We start from the raw sequence: 17,130 nt of genomic DNA on the forward strand, positions 1-17,130 counted from the left end.
CCTTCTCTCACCAAAAGGAGCCATGAACTAAATGAAGAGAAATAGAGGGATCTCTTCACCATTATGAGGGGTCATTCACAAACTCACTTATTAAACCTTGAGATAAAGCAAGCTCACAGAACATGTGCTGAATATCCACTAATACAGAAATATTGATTATCAGTGCACAAAGCTGCAAAGTAAGCTACTTTAAGCCACGAAAACAACCTCCCATTCCTAATTCTGGCTTCTGTATTCTGATTGCTTTCATATGCTTGAGCAGCATAAAAAAACACTAAGGAACTTTATTCCACACAGCATAGGAGAACCTTAGCTGACTATGGCTTATCACATTCTCCACAAATATTTATGAAAAATTCATGATATTTATAATATACAACCATTATCCACAGATGGGATTGTGGGCTGAAATCTCAAGGATATGTATTCCCATTAGTGGATGTTATATCTTCCCTTGTGGTCATACTGATTTTTTTTTTAAATGAAGAAGGAAACTCTTATTAGAAAAAACAGAATTTTTTTCCATTTCTCAGTTATGGAAACTGAGAACACAAAGCAAAACCTTTGTCTAAAACTTTAATAAGATAAGCAAGGTAAGAATAACTAAAATCGAACCAGAAAGATTCCAAATCTAATTGTATTTTTTCCTTCTGTTACAACACTTGACTAGCTTCATAGACACCTTGATTTCCTAAATTTAATACTCAACAAATTAATTGATGATATGCCTTCTCTTCCAGCCCAGGGTTGTCTTCCACTGCAGACTTTTGTCTTGAAGATGCTTCAAAAGCTGTGCTTTCATGTCTATTTGGTTTAACTCCTCTGAATGTAACTTAGATCATGAAACATAACTGAGAAGAAACGAATTAATTTCTCTTCCCCCAAAATCAGTTTTTACTGACCATTACACTAGAAAGAAAACTTAGAGCACATTAGCGCTCCAAGGGTCATGGTAAGATTGAAAAAAGGCTTGCTGCTATCTACCTCCAAAATAGGAAACTTGTCTAGGATGACAAAGTGTTTACTTTTACACCATACATCCTCATTCCAAATATGGCACACACAAAAGAAGAGCTCATGTGCCAGGCTAGAAATACTTGCTTGTCACAATTCTGTGATTTTAAATAGGTAATGATTTTGATCCTGTCCTTGTTTCTCCCTGAGGATGAGCAGAATGCAAAAATACTGTGCCTGCCATTCTTGATCTTTTCTAGTACTTGCATTTGATCAAAGTGCAGTTGATCAAAGCCAACTCTTATTCTTTTTCTGCCTTACTTGAAATGGCCTGCTAACAATCACTTCAGATACTAAATAAAGTGGAATGAGGAGAAAGTGACAGTACCTGTTTGTCTGCAAAAATTCCACATTTTCCCCCCCCTCCATTTTATTTCTTCTTCTCCTGTTAGCGGTGTTGTATCTCTAAAATAGCTGTGAGTAGTCAGTATTTTAAGTACAATAAACCTCTAAACTACCTCACCTTTTCATAAAGCTTTCCATCTATAAAGCTTTCCATCCATCTGCATGATAAGAAAGCCCACACTGCATTAAATACTCTTCTTCCTCTCATTTCTCTCACTTTCTCTCTTTGCAGTGAAAAACATTTAGGTTATGTAAATTCAAAGTCTGGGAGGGCAGACCTTGCAATAAGTACAAGCTAACATTGTTGGACATAACAACTCTCTCCCTTTTTATGACACATCATCATCTGATAAAGACTTACCCAAATAATTTCTTAAGAAAATTACTGGGTTTATATTTTGTTATTTTAGAGAGTTATGCCTGACACCTGTAGACAACCCCTAGACTAATGAAAACAGTCAAATAAAGTAAAGAAACAAGAAGCTATAATTTGGACTTTTTGGTCAGAAGTTTGATTAAGAAAACTTTCTAGTCAGTGCTAGGAAACTAAAAGAGCTCTGGTTATATCAAGAGACCTCTGGTTCATTTCTGACTCTTCCTTCCTACAAGTGGGGGTTCCACTAGCAAACCTGAAAACATTTTCAGCCCATCATAGTCACAGCTACTGTTAGCTTTCAAATATGTTATTAACTAGGCTACTGTAGTGTGAATCAGCGAGCTTAAATTGCCAAGAGTGCATTTAACTGCCAATCTTCATACTTTTTTTTAAGCAAGTACCTCAATAACTTGTCTTATTCATTAACATACAGAACACTTATTAAAAGAAATGGGAGGTGTTACCTTTTTCCGCTGGCATGAGGGATGAAATTACTTTCCCCCTCCTCCCATGCTGAGAAAATGACAAAGCTGCCAGCTCTCTGTGTTATCTTGCTGCTTACTAATACAAAGTAATTATGAATTCAGAGTTCCGCAGTTGGAGATAGGTTATTTGAATATTTAAAAATCCACCAGCTGAAGTTGCATTCCTATCCCAAAATGGCTCCATTCTGTCTCCACAGCACAAGAAAGCTTTTTCACTCTGTGAGGAAACACACCTTTTTCCTACCCCTTAAACAAAGAAGAATAATCATACATGTAAGGCTCTTGCATGTGATGATTCCTTCACATGGCCCTTCAGATCAGAGAAGAGTTGCACTTTGATCCCTTCCGCAAAAACTATCCCATACATGAAATTAGACAGCACTTTTCTGGTCAGTGGCAGGGAAAACAGATTTTATTAAAACAAGGCACTAGGAGGAGTGATTAATCAGCCATGACTGGATGATTAGACGGGCGTTAATAAGCTCATGATGCAATTTAGCTGTTACGCTGCCTAACTTATGGGTATCTGCAGACAGCATTTTCCTGAAAAATGAAGTTGTCAAATATTGGAGTAGAGCTTGTGAAATTAAATTCTTTCGTATTACAGAAAAAGTTTAGCTTAGAATTCACATACAGTGTGTGCAACCAAATGCTTTTGTTCCCTTAATAAGCTCTGACATGGATTTATGGGCACACAAGCCTGAAAAACTCCTAGCCTTAATTACAATGCTTTACCACAATATTACTGAGACTTTTTAACAAAAGATATTTGATATTTCTCATGTTGTCCATGAATTACTTCTGTCTCTATTTCAGTGCTTCTCTAGTGTAATTGGATTGGGATGGGGAGGTGAGGCAAAGACTGTGACATTTGGAAGAAAATAAGGACATTCTGGAAGTAATGTTACTAAGGAAGGAAAGAAAAGTTGGATATTAGTGTCAGTAACCAGGCTGCACACTGGTCAATCAGTTCTGCTCCAAAGATCTCCTGTTAGAGGAATGAGACAACAATGTATAAAAACAATCAGTCTCACGAGATGTGGAAAAATATGCAGCAGATCAAAAAATAACAGCATAAATGAAGGAAATAAAAGCTATTAAAAGAAATAAAATAATAAAAAATAAGAAAAGAGTTATATTAATGCAAAAGAAAACAGATGTACGTGTCCTTTATTGTTGTACTCCAAAATCAGTGCAAAAACCAGTGTCAGGTTTATATTAGAAAGATAATTAATTCAATAGCAGTCTATTTATGTGGTTACACCAAGCTGCAAAACAAATGAAACCTTTAGCTAAGCATTTCCTCACAGGCTAAAGTCTTCATTTAGGCATGACTGAATGTTATGTGTTTGCATCACTCCCTTTAATCATCACTTTCACAATATAATTTTCAAGAAGCTCTTTACAAATCCCAACTACAGTAGGGTTCCTTCATATTTGGCTCTCTGGGTCTGGCTTCTTGATTAGTTTAATCTTACCCTCAGTTTGAACTGATCCAATAGGTCAAAATAAAAACAGGAAATTGATGCAAATGAAAAATCCAACCAGAATTAGGAAGCAAAAGCAATGAAATTTCCCTTGTTGCAATGAAATGCAGCTAGACTATAAAAAGGAGATGTCTATGAGCCAAAAATCCCTAACTGCTTTAAATACAAGCAGAATAAACATGCTATAAAGAATTTAGAAAATGCTTCCTACTATATTGTATTTAAACCACCAGCTATATTTGTAGTCTTCAAATCCTCAGGAGATTTCCATTTCAAGTTACATGGAAAGCCTGTAAACACTGTCCTGTCCTATCCACAAGAGGTTTCAAATAGTGGCCTGTGGTAAAAGACATTGAGAATAAGATTATCAATGCCAGGACAAAAAAAAATACATATGAAGAATAAGAAGAAAATGGAAAAAAGTCACAAATGCTTTCCTAAAGGGTTTAGAACATTAACAAGACAATTTTTTTACTTCACTGATAAACTATATCAAGCAGAAATGATCAATTTTTACTGTGAAGATCAGCACATCAGTTTTTCTCATTAATCCGTTGTGTGAGTTTTTAAATGTCTTAAAGAGATCTCTGTGTTAAGGTATTATTTTTCTTTACTGTTTTACATCAAACCAATAAAATCTTGAAATCCTCTATGAAAGTGATTACATTTTCACTGAAAAAAGTAGGATAAGTTACTGGACCTTCAAAAGAAATCTCAGTAGAAAGCCTATTGCATGCACTCTTTCTCCTCCATGGCATACATGAGTTGAGAACGGACTCAGAAAGCTGGGTAGTTTCAGATATCTGAACTACAAAAAAGCTAAAAACAGTGTGCAGTCTTGAAATTGAGCAAGTCTGTGTTTTAACTGTTGTTTCCACACAAAGATCTTGGATCCCTAAAAAGGTTGTATCTTGTACTTTGCATCTTCTTGGAATACTCAGAGAGTCATAAGAAGCACTGGAGTCTCGTACTTCTTGCAGTAATAGGAAGAAAGCATATAGAAAGAGAATTGTAGTCTTTTTTCCAGATGGAGTCAAATGCTGGCGGCCTAATATGTTCCTCTGAAGATCTCCAAACCTACCAACAAGTTGCTTCTTTAAGTCAAAGATTTTGTATTTCAGTAATAATGTACCTAAAAATTAGCGGCACATGGCTGAGGAGAGAATAAGAAACCTCACCTGAAATTCCTTGGAACAGCCAAAGGATTTAATCAGATAGTGACATTATTACGATTTGGGCAAAGGTACAAGTTCTTTTGAAGAAGCAGAGCAATACCCAGCAGATTGTGTATAAGCTAACAAACAAATACCACTTGGAAATGGAATTTTACAAAAAGACAAAAATGCACCAAATGCCCAGTTAGCTAAAACAGTCTATCAGTAAATAACCTACATATACACTAGACTACGTGAATTTACCACATTAAATAATCACTAAAAACCAGGATTTTCAGGTTTGTCGCTTTCCTTCTGCTAGTTATGTACTGTTGTCTTCTGTGACTCATGCCAATATTTTTTAAATAGAAACTTCTTTCAAAAAAAGTAAGTGTTCTGCATACTTATCAACAGACTGTCAGCTACAAAAGGGTTCTTCAGGAGTGGAAGCTGCATGTACCACCATAATCACCAGCACATTCCACACTATCAGCAGTATCTGCAAAAACAAGAATTAACTACAAAAATCATATACAGTAATACAGGACTTCATAAACTGAATGAATTAGGTCTAAAGCAGACGACAACACCCAACATAATTAGAACACAGGTTTACTGGTAGCAGTCTGAGTGCCCTCTGTTCTTGTCAAGTTACTTTTCTTTGCTCTGCCTATTTAAAAGTACATTATTTCCATAAAGAAAAGCAAGGTGTGAGCTTTCACTACTATGACACAAAAAAGGAAATCAATGCCTTATCTATTTATGTGCAGAGGGAATGACAATTATCTGGAGGACTAAAGGGCAACTGTCTAACCAGCAAATGCTGTAAAAGGCTGTAGCCCAGGCAGAAAAAAGAGACTTCTAGGAAAAGGGAGGACAATCTTCAGAGCTCAGCAACTATCACGTTTTTATCAAAAACATATTTATGGATCAAGATCAAAAACTTTAAAACAGCAATGAATGAGGGGACAATGCCTCCCCTTCTCACTTACCATGTTAACAATACTCTAAAAGCACAGGTTTCAAATTTCATTTGAAAAATGAAGGACAGACGCATACAAAGAGCTCGGGAAGAGTAAAAAAGAGCATACGCCTGGTTTTTTAACCTAGATGTGTGTATGGATATATATATATGTATATTTCACAGGCATGCTTTTGAAGGGGAAGAAGTCAATCCAGACTGCCTGCAGGAACACAGCAGGAGCCTTTACTGCAGCTGAGATCTTGCAAACGCGCCAAAATGGAGCCTGCTGGCATGGGACCCACTACCCATCACAGAGACAAGAGGCAGCTCAGCACGTTGGCTGCACAGGCTGCTGCAGGCAGGGGGCAGCTCCCTGCCCTGTCCCGGGGCCTGCAATCCTGACCGACCCTGGCAGGAACAAGGCCCTGCTCAGAGTGGCCACACAAATGCTCAAAACTAAAATCCAGATTTAGGAAAAGCTAAGGAATCCTGACACACACCGAGGCAAGCTCATGGTGGATGATTCTACCATTCAAAAAGGCAAGTCAGTGCCCTGTGAAAAGCAGGGTTTCATAGCCTCTGCTGTGCTCAGGTCCCAGACTCAGCTACAAATAATGCACCTGGAGCCCAGGGAAAGAATCTCAACTCTGCAAACAGAGCTGCTCCCTGTTCTCAGCATCTCTCTGTTCACTTAACACCCCTGGTCCATAACCCCATCATTTCTTTCACTTTCCTTTCCAGTATCCCCAACTCAAGAGTTGTTGCCATTCTCCTAAGTAAATAAAAAATGGTAATTCTCTATGATAAGAGAGAAACAAACCCCAAATATGTTAACTTTAGACCTGGTCTCACACTACAGTAGTACTTAAATACTTAAAATAGACCGATACACTCACCTGCTTGAAAGGCTTTGGTTTTACTATAATTATTGAAACAAACCATTTGATGACTCTCCAGCACAACATTCCAAAACCAGAACCCTTCTCCGTGAATCAACACCACCACAGTCACTAAGGAATAACCGGACATCAAAAGAAATCATTTCTCCATAGACAAACAGTTGCTCTACAGACAGACGAATGTGAAACAATGCCTGTTCTCACCAGACATTGTTCTAAGATATTGAAGATTTGCTCAGTGATGTAGCCACCACGGATTCAAATTTCTTATTGCCATGGGGAGATGCAATTACATACATGCAGATGAATCCTCATGCTTATAGTACCTATCCAGACCTTTTCATCAGCAGCCACCAGGAAATTATGCGTTTATCACCAATTCTGACAGACACCACAAATGCAATACAGAGAGGAATCCTGCTCCTCCCCAAACTCAATTCCTTCCCATTTCTTCTTCAGGAGAGGAATCCAGTCTGTTCAGTCATAGTCTCATGATGCTAGTTCTATCTCTTCTTTCAGACACTAACCTTGTTTATGTCATTCAACCATCACTCCTTTGGGGAGGACCATTCCCATCTAAATTTTAACAACATGGAAGTCTATGATGCATTTAGAGCATCATTAGCATCAAAAGCACCCCAAGGTGCTGAACCCTGCAAGATAGAAACAAACTTGCATTAAGAAAACTTGCCCAAATTTGAGAATTAGGGTGGTTTGTTAGTTTTTTTAATTATCATAGAAGGTATTGGTAACTCCTGGAGGATCAACGCACTGAACACATTTCAAGAGGGAGAATCCCCTGTGTAATCTTTCAATTCCAGCTGCTGAGGTCCTACAGAGCTGCCTGATAGCAGACTATTTTCTTGTTACTGCAGACATGATTAGCATTTTCCACACTCCCAGCCTCTGGGACTGCTATGTATTTCCTACACTGATATCATTTTGCACCAGCCATCTAAATATTCTTTATATTTGCAATTATAAGCCACTGAGTTGAGACAAAAGATCCTTTTTTTTTTTAATTTTGAACCAACCTAGCCAAATATTGCAGGAAGCTATCCCTATAAGAAGCCATTACAAGACAAATGTAGATTTGGAGAATTTTCATATATATGATGAGATATTTATATAGAGTATAAACAATCTGTATAAAAACACTGCATAATTATTATTTCCATTCTTAATATAAGTGGATAACTTGGCAAAAATTAAAGTTATATTTTATTTAATTTAAGGTCCCGGGCTTTACCAGTAATTCATATTACAACTGTGTGCCTTGCAAAAGAAGAAGAAAATACAATATTTGTGTATCACACTATTGAGGTCTTGCCTCAGCTGTGAGATTAATGTAAAGTTGCCCTTTGTACAGTCAGTAATTGGAGAGCTGTAGCAAACACTAGCCAGAACTATACATATTCATGAAAAATTTAATATTTCAAACCACTTCTGATTAAGCTAAAGTATCAAAGTTTTGCATTTTAAAAAATTATGCTCACTTCTACAAAAAAAAGTTAATAAATTTAAGGCACTTTGAAAAGAAAAGACAAAAAGTGACAAAAATCACCTGCAACCTTAATTTCAATCCATTTCTGTCACTGTTTCATGACACAGCCTTCCACATGTCCATAACCTTTTCAACATCAAATCTCCCTCATTCAACATGTAGACAAGAGGGTGCTCACTTACTATTTTATTTCATTCCAGCTCAGTGTGCAACTATTGTCCTGAATATTGATAAAAAAACCTCTTTTAAAGACATAACAATTAAATGCCATCAATTTTATGATATTCACTACTGTAATGATAATATCACATATATTCATTCAGTTTTCACAATACCTCAGATGGCATATAAATAGATTTAAAGAATCTAAAGCATTGATCCATTAAAGTCAAAATAATATACAAACCAGGAAGTTCAGCTTAAGATGCCTAGGACCCAATTTCTAACATTATTTTATGTCTAAGTTTCATCAGCTACGGTCCTCAACTCCTGTACAAATCAGTCCTGAGATATGTAGACAAAGAAAACAGAAAAACTACAAATAGCAATCATCACTTAGCTTATTGATTATAACTGCTTATCTAGAATGACCTGGTTTAAAAACTGAGTTAGACATCTGGTAGCATTAAGAAAACAAGTGGTTTAAGAGACTATCTCAGCTTTACATAAGATTGCGCAGCAAAATCAAAACTCTTCAGCATTCTGAAACAGCATCTGAATGTAAGGATTTGGTGGGTTTTATCTTTTCATCTTGTATTTTGTGCAAATAGCCTTTAGAACATCAGTTCCAACCACTGCAAAGAAAAATAGGAGGGTTTGGTTCTGAAGACAAATTTAACTGTAATATTTTCAAGTTCACCGTGCTTAAATGTCATTAAAAATAAAAAAAAAATAAAAAAAAAAAAACACTAACTCTTTCAGAACTTCACAGGGAATTTTTACCAAACAGCATCAGTATGTTGCCATCCTTTATGTTAACAAGCTATGGATTATAGACTGCAAAGGTACAATACCCATGAAATTGTCTGGTAAAAGGCTTGTCTCACCCAAGGTAAAAGCACCACAGCACATCTTCATCATCTTCCTCATCTTAATCTCTCTGCCAATATTTCTCTGTTGTCCCCATGGCATCTCAGTACATCAAAGTGCCATTTTCAGTGACTTCTACACTGCTCACATTCAGTTTTGCCCAACTATTCTCAGCTTCTTTCCTAGGACCACATGGAATCTGAACCAATTCTTGTTTTCATCCTAGCTTTTCCATTCCACTTCAATGGCAGAATTGAATTTGCTACAGTTCTACTTGAGTTGAACTGTTACAGTGTCTGAATGTTCCAAGAACATCATCCCACACATCAGTTTTTTTCTTATAGGACCAATGTCCAGCTTCAGATGGGTCAGCAGAACACCCAAAAATATCAAATAGAAATCAACTTCCAGATCTGAACCTCTACCTCTCTGAGAATGGCATAAGTGCAATCAGTCAAAGAGCAGATCTGAGAAACTCCAGCACTTTCACTTAGTATGAAGTCTTCGTACTGCATTTGTTATAAAGGCTTAAATGTCTTTACTGAGAAAGAAATGTGAAACAAGATCCTCTGCCCCTTTTTTTTTCCTCCCACCCCACTATTCCATGTAAGACCAAGCCTCAGGAGTTGACAATGGCATGGACAATGTTTCACATCTTCATTACCAACCAGGAGGACAGAATAGAGCTTCTGAGCACAGCAAATCTCCATGGCATACAGTATTAGAAAAGCACAGCTGCTGGGCAAATAAATACTGGGGGAAAAATGCAGAAAACTGCACACTGAAGTGCTCCATAGACACTATAGCAACTTAAGATCAATTTGCAGGAAATTAACAAGGGATTTAACTCTACACTTCATTTTACATAAAAATAAACAAATTTCAAGTATATTAAGGCAACAGGGAGTAAATTTTTTTTCCTGTATAATGAAGTCTAGTAAGACAAATAGCAAAAAGTTTTCTCAGAAAGTAAAGAACAAATACAGTGTGATTTGCTGAATAAGCACTTAAAATCATCTCAATATAAATTTTAGAAAACCCCACACTGATGCTGATGTATTCTAAGACATAGTTTATTATATCATTCAAAATACAGAAATTGTAACTATATACACATTTACTTTCTTGCTACAGATGACATGCAAAGAAATCCATACTTATTTCAGTGCTACATTTTTTCTAGTAAGCAGTCAAAAATCTGACACTTGAAGTGAAAGGACAAAAAAGCAACTGAGAGAAATCCATCAGGTTGCATAGAGGATAAGTGAGTTTGGTGCATCTGTCCTGCAAGACTCATTAAAACACAATTCCAACAGAAACACATTACACTCCAAGTGCAGATGATTCTACTAGTGAGCAGTTCATGTAGCATGAAGCCTAGCCATTAGCAAAGGAATTGAATTGATTCAAAGAAATCAAACTCAACAGCATGATACTGTTAAGCCAGCATTCCCTTAATACAACATCAGGGTAGTGTTGGGGATAGCTCCTCCATAAACACTCCACCGAAACAAGGATTTTGTGAGCTTTTATAGACTTTAACATCTCAAGCCTCTCCTTGACAGTTAATTATTTCATTGTTACAAGGCATCAACATTAATCTTCAGTTAAAGATAATCCAGACTTCTTTTATTTCAGCAATCTTTGAAATAGTTTCATATTTTATTGTTACAGGACCTCAACAGCAATTTTTAGTGAAAGATAACTTAAACTTCTACTTAAACAATCTTTGATTGATTTAGCTGTCTAGAGTGTATTTTCATATCTTATTGTTACAGGATTCATCATCCATCTTTGTTTAAAGATTAGACCTAGACTACTTTCATTTAAACAATTTTCTATTGATTTAACTCTCTAGAGTATAACAGTCTCTGAAACTAATTCAAACTACAGCTGCATAGGTTGCTGACCTTCCTAATTTTCACTCTTTATTTTTTAGCAGTGTTTAGGTAAGGGCTTCAAAGTTTAAGTTCAAGGGCAAACTACAAAATTCTTAAGATTCTTATAACTGAGACCATCATGATGAGCCCTGTTTAGAATGTTCCATCCACTTTGCTGATAAAATTGGAAAAAAAAACAAACCAACAAAAAACAAACCAACAAAAAACAAACCAACAAAAAACAAACCAACAAAAAACAAACCAACTGTTGTGGGGTACCTGTCGTGAGGTCTTGGTCCGAGGGGAAAAGAAGGACACACAAGACACACTAGGATGGTGAGACAAGAGATGTCCGTCTGCTCAGCGCAGCAGGCAGCCTTTATTGAGTTTGCCAACTTCACACACAACACAAACATATTCCCACAACAACACCCAGGAATCCAAGCACCTGCACATTATCAAACAGTCTTAACCTTGTACTCCCTGCAACCCAAGGCCGTGTCCATGGAAACCATCTAACCAGCTCCACTGCTCCCATGGAACACGGCCTAACTTTTGCACTACCTCAAACTTTAATTGTGGGGCTACAACTTCACCCCACAACCAACAAACAAAAAAGATCCACAGCAGTCTCATACCCCTACATATACCTAATCAAAAAAATCCTGTGCCCACACCTCGTGTTGCCAGAACGAAGCACACATCAGCAAAGAGGAGCTCCAGAAGCTCTCACCGGAATAGATGTCTCTTACTCTACACCCTCCCAATGACACGAGATTTTCCTGTGGATGGATGGTACAATAAAATTGGGATGGTTTGGCACTCACCGGTCTTCTGGTAGACCAGAATGAAAAAATGTTTTAGCCCTGCTAGAAGAAATAATTAAAGGTGCTGTAAAAGACAGTATATTAAGAACTCTGAATCACTCCAATTGAACTCTGCAGTTAACAACAATTCTCTGCATGGGATATATCATCTCTCATCCACACAAAGATGTACACCAGACTGGTACATGAAAGCAAGTCATGTACACCTGTATTTATACGTGTCATATATAAACAGACACACACACACATATATATAGTCTATTCACCAGGTATGGCATGTAAAATGCCATGCAGAATCTGCAAATTTCAGTGGCCTCATTTATGATAGTTATCATGGAGGATTATAAAAGACATAAGGCAAGAGAGTAGTACATTATTTATAACATGTGACTGCTGGATATATTTAAAAAACGCAAGCAAAGCAAGTGTAATTCAAATTATAACAAGCTTTTTTTTTTTCTTGCCAATATAAAAGATAGGTGACTTTGTGCTTGCCCACTTATGGTAAAATGCCAAGCTAATTTTATTTCCTGTACCTAGTCACTGTACCACAAACTAGCCTCTTGTTATATAAATACAGATAGTAGCACTGTTTTGAATCCTTAGGTACTCCCATTAGAAAAAAATAATTTATAATGAATCACATGAAAAAAAACCTTTGAAATATATTTCAAGTAAGAGTTAGTAGCAATAGACTTTATGAAGGTTACCTCACACTTAATTTTAATTTTCACACCCTCTTGGCAAATTTTTATCTTGATACTTGTTTTTCATGCAGCGTGTTTGCTTGAGGATGATTAAAAAAAACAACAACAACGTTTCAGACAAAGGTCTGAATCATTTTTGAGCTGAGGCTACAAAGATACCTGATGTTGTTCCATGTCAAATTTGTCTGGACAATTTTTCTTCTGGCAGCTCTAGAACTGCCACACAATAGAAAAACTTGTTGGAGAATTTTTTAGAATAATCAGGGAAATTCACCTGTATGTTATCAATGGAGACTTAAAGCCAGTAGGCTTGCTCAGGAGTATGCATGCTGACCCTGATTTTGGCAAACAAACTGGTAACAACCAGCATCACCACCTACTTTGCCTGCTATATAGGCTGAAATCTGTGTGCTGGATCTAAAGGTACCAGTCATTGTAAGATCTTTCTGAATCACCAGTATTAGCAACACATCACATATTGCAGATAAGAATTAAAGCAATTCCTGGATAGGACAAAGGGAAATAATTTTTCTTGTCATAAAAGATGAGACTGGTAATTACACACAATGAACAGGTCTGTTGTTTAACTTACCTGAAAAAGATGTTAAAATCTCAAAACTGAAAGTAGCTACAAAATTATAAAACCTTTCCTCATACCTGAAACCTGTCAACCTCTTTCCCCAGTCCCAGTGACACCTCTGCTGAGCAAAAGACATCAGTGCAGAAGGTACAACAGCGCAGTAGCAGTGGATGGTAATGTAAAACAGACAACTTTGCCTTCCTTTCCTCTTATACGGGACACAAAGTTAGATCCTTTTCTCCCACCCAATATCCATCACATCTGGAAGAACATAACTATCTACCCCTGTTTTTAATATTGTTTATATTGTCCAGAAATCTCAGAAGTTACTGAATTCAAGAGTACTAATGGATAGATGGCCAGGCTTCATTTCCTAATAAAATTACAGAAAATTTCCAGGAACCAATTTGATTATAGCATTTCATCACTTTCACAAGAAGAAAGTACTAAATGTTAGTTAGAGCACTTGAATCTAGTAAAGGAAGATGTGATTTGAAAAAAAAACAAACCCAAACAAAACAACCAGGGAAAAAAATTATTCCAGAGTGCTGTGCATTTGCTTTCTCAGGATCATTCAGTCTAATGAGCTTTAGTGTTCCAAAGAAGGTTCACTGGAAAAATTTAACAACCAGGCTGAACACTTTTTATGGTCTTAAATGCTTTATAAAAACATAAGGACCTCCATTTTCATCATTCATCTGCTTTTCTAACAATAAAAAGCTACACTCAAAAAACAAGCCAAAATTATTACAAAATAGTACCTAGGCTGTAGGTCTGTCTAGGACAGTACATCTGTAATTCTGCTTGCCTCAGATCACAGTCCAGACTCTGGGCACTCTGCACTATGTAATGATAGTCTTCATTTGTATAATTATCTACTATTCTCTCTCCTCAGGATTCCTCCCTTTTTCCTTCTCTATTTCTGATTTGTTGCCCTTTGTTTTTTTTCCTGCAGATCAACCGATAAAAGTGGTACATGCATTCTGGTATCCAGCAAAATGAAAAAAAGTTATCTGTTCAAAATGAAAAGTGTAAATAATGCTACCTGAGCAAACAAAGAAAGCTGTGATTTTACTTTTGAAACCAAAACCAAATCAAGCTATGAATTTCAATGTTTTAATAAACTACTAGAGCTAAGAATAGTATTTTACAGGGAAATGATAAAACCTCAGGAGCACAAAGTAACTACTCAGTGCCTAGGACTAGAAAAACAGAGCACTTGCTTATGAAATTTCACTCATTTTCCACTGTTGCCTTTGATATTAGCATTTAGTTGAATCAGGAGAGACAAGTAGGTATGCTCAGATAGATGGATCACTGATCTCATGAAGTATGGAAATTCTCATTTTGGGATTCTTGCACTAAAAAGGTAGGTATTCATTGCAAAGGTATCCAATATCCATTTCCTGGGTATACAGTAGGACAAACAGAAATTACCTTCCTCATCATAAAAGGTGAGACAGGTAATAGCATACAATGTACAGGTCTGTTCTTGAGAAAAAATATTAAATCCAGTTAGTGTACATAGTTATTCTTTCTTAGCCACAAGAAAGCTGCTTATTGTTCTGACCCAAGTCAGCATGAGATTTTGTTCATATTACTCAACCATTTCATTATTGCTAACTTACCTGTTATATAACAAGAATGCCTGTTATATAAACATAGCATTCAAGAGATTACACAACTCAAAAAGCAAACCAGTGCGAGGAGGCCACTTATAAGCACAGCAGCTTTAATGATTTCTAATGTAATGAAAAGTAACTGAGGACTGAAAAGACCTCCGCTTGCAGGATTCTTTCCATTAGAAAATTGTAGTCATATTGAACCCAGCTTATAGTAACAATCTCTCAAGAAATTGCTATACTTTCTTTTAAATTAAATGAAACACTGTTATTCTAATAAGAAATTGAAGTTTCTCCAAGAAGAGAACAGTGCTTCAGATGTATGCACAAAATTACCTCTTCTCTTAAAACTTGTCCTAACAGCCATTTCAAAGAGAAATGAAGCTGTCTATATAAGTACCTTCCCTATTATATACAAATATAAATGTAAAGGAAAACTTTGTATATTTTTCATAGAAACTACACAGAGATATCAAATGCCAGTTCTTTTAATTTATCTGCAAGTACATATTCAGTCATTTCAGTATCATCATCACTCTCGACTACTAGAAAGAAAAATATTGACACTGACAACAACATTAATTTTTTTCATCTACAAGCTACTATTTTCAAGATTATTCTTGTCTAATATCACTATATTAGCATGCAAAAGACACACAGGCAGATTCCTAATGCATTTGTACAGAAGCTATCAAATTCTGCAGCAGGAATATATTTATGATTCAGTGAATACCATCTATCTGTGTTGGTATAGCTGTAGCTCTGTATCTTCTGCTAGTGTCGGCATTTAACAGGTGCTGAGAGCCCAGTAAACTACTCTGTAAACAGCTAACAGCCACTTAATGACCACACTCATACCACTGCTTTATCTTTCTTGTGCACATCTCAGAAGACCAGTGAGTACAGAGCACTGTACATCAGCACAGCTGCCATCAGTTTCATTTAGGCATGGGTATGAATGTCCACAACTCTGACCTTCATGGTTATGCACAGAAAATATCAGTAATTGTTTCCAGAAAATACCAGGTTACCATCAAACAAGGTAAGTCTCATCAGTCACTGTGCCCTACAAAAGTCTTTTTCTGCTCACATCTAGTGCAGAAAATAGTCCAGAACTAGTGCAAATATTCCACCTGCGACCTCTAGAAAGCTCTCTTTAGTCTCCCTCTTCCCAGCAGAATACTCAACCTAACATTTTCTAATCATTCTGAAGAGAAGTTTATCAGTCTCCAGTGTTCTCTGGGTGTGATCTCTATATTAAAAATAAATATTCACTTAACACTTGACCACAACACTCTACTAAAGACAATGCAACAGAAAATCTGCCAATTGATGTTGTGATTTAAAGAGAAGTTTCAATACTTTATGTTCGAAAATTGAACTTTTTTTATTCACTGTATTCTGCCCTATAGCACTACTTTAACACACATTCCTCTACATTTTCTTTAATTTCTGCTCCTGCCCACACCTGTTGGGAATAAACAGCAAGAAAACTGTTGCTCTACTTCACACACGTGGCTGTACGCAGTTATCACTGCACATCCTCGAGTCTAGACTGTGATTTTTGACATTATGCCTGTATGGGTCGGTATTTTTATTTTATTTATGCATTTGTTTGTTTGTTTATCACTGTGGATTTGGTTGCCCTTAGTTTCAACATTTACAAACTAGGAGAAGAGAGGTTTAGAAGCATGTCTCTACTTTGGTACCACCTCTTCTACCTCAGATGTGCTTTTCATTCTCTTGCTGTTTAACTCCTTGGAACAAATTCTCACTGACAGAACACACTTTGGAACATCCACGGGACTGTTCCCAGACTTCATTTCCCAAATATCATTTTCAGTTTCAGTGTCTTGCATGTTATAGGACTAACTACCCTATAATAGTTTAAAGTTTGTTTTCTCTAGGCATTCCCAGAAATATCAGAGACATGTTTCTCTTTTGCCAGCATTCACTCCTGTGCCTACAGTCACTCTTCCTCACTTAAAGTTTATAGGATTTGAGCTAGAGCATAGCATTCAAATTAACACTACAAAGCATATATGGAACATTCAACAACAGTATAACAAATCAAATTAATTACACAGCAGAGAACATTAATTACACTACTATGATTTATTTGCAAATATCTATTTGCTAGTCAAACAATTTATTCCTATTAAAACCAATAATATTTCCTATAGGATTTGATTAATTCCTATATCCTTCATCTTCCAGACCGCAAAAATGCGTTATTGTCCATGTCTTGTCCACTGAG

The 17,130-nt window shown here is 36.5% G+C and overlaps 1 protein-coding gene across 10 annotated transcripts in view; it reads right to left on the bottom strand.

Moving 5' to 3' along the window:
- The window catches only part of RYR2 (ryanodine receptor 2), a 394,099-nt gene that overhangs the window by 254,911 nt on the left and 122,058 nt on the right, over nt 1-17,130 (bottom strand). The gene's annotated exons all lie outside the window — the stretch shown is intronic.

This window comes from Neopelma chrysocephalum, unplaced genomic scaffold (assembly GCF_003984885.1).
Source record: "Neopelma chrysocephalum unplaced genomic scaffold, ASM398488v2 Primary Assembly neopelma1_23, whole genome shotgun sequence".
In the NCBI taxonomy this organism is placed as follows: Eukaryota; Metazoa; Chordata; class Aves; order Passeriformes; family Pipridae; genus Neopelma; species Neopelma chrysocephalum.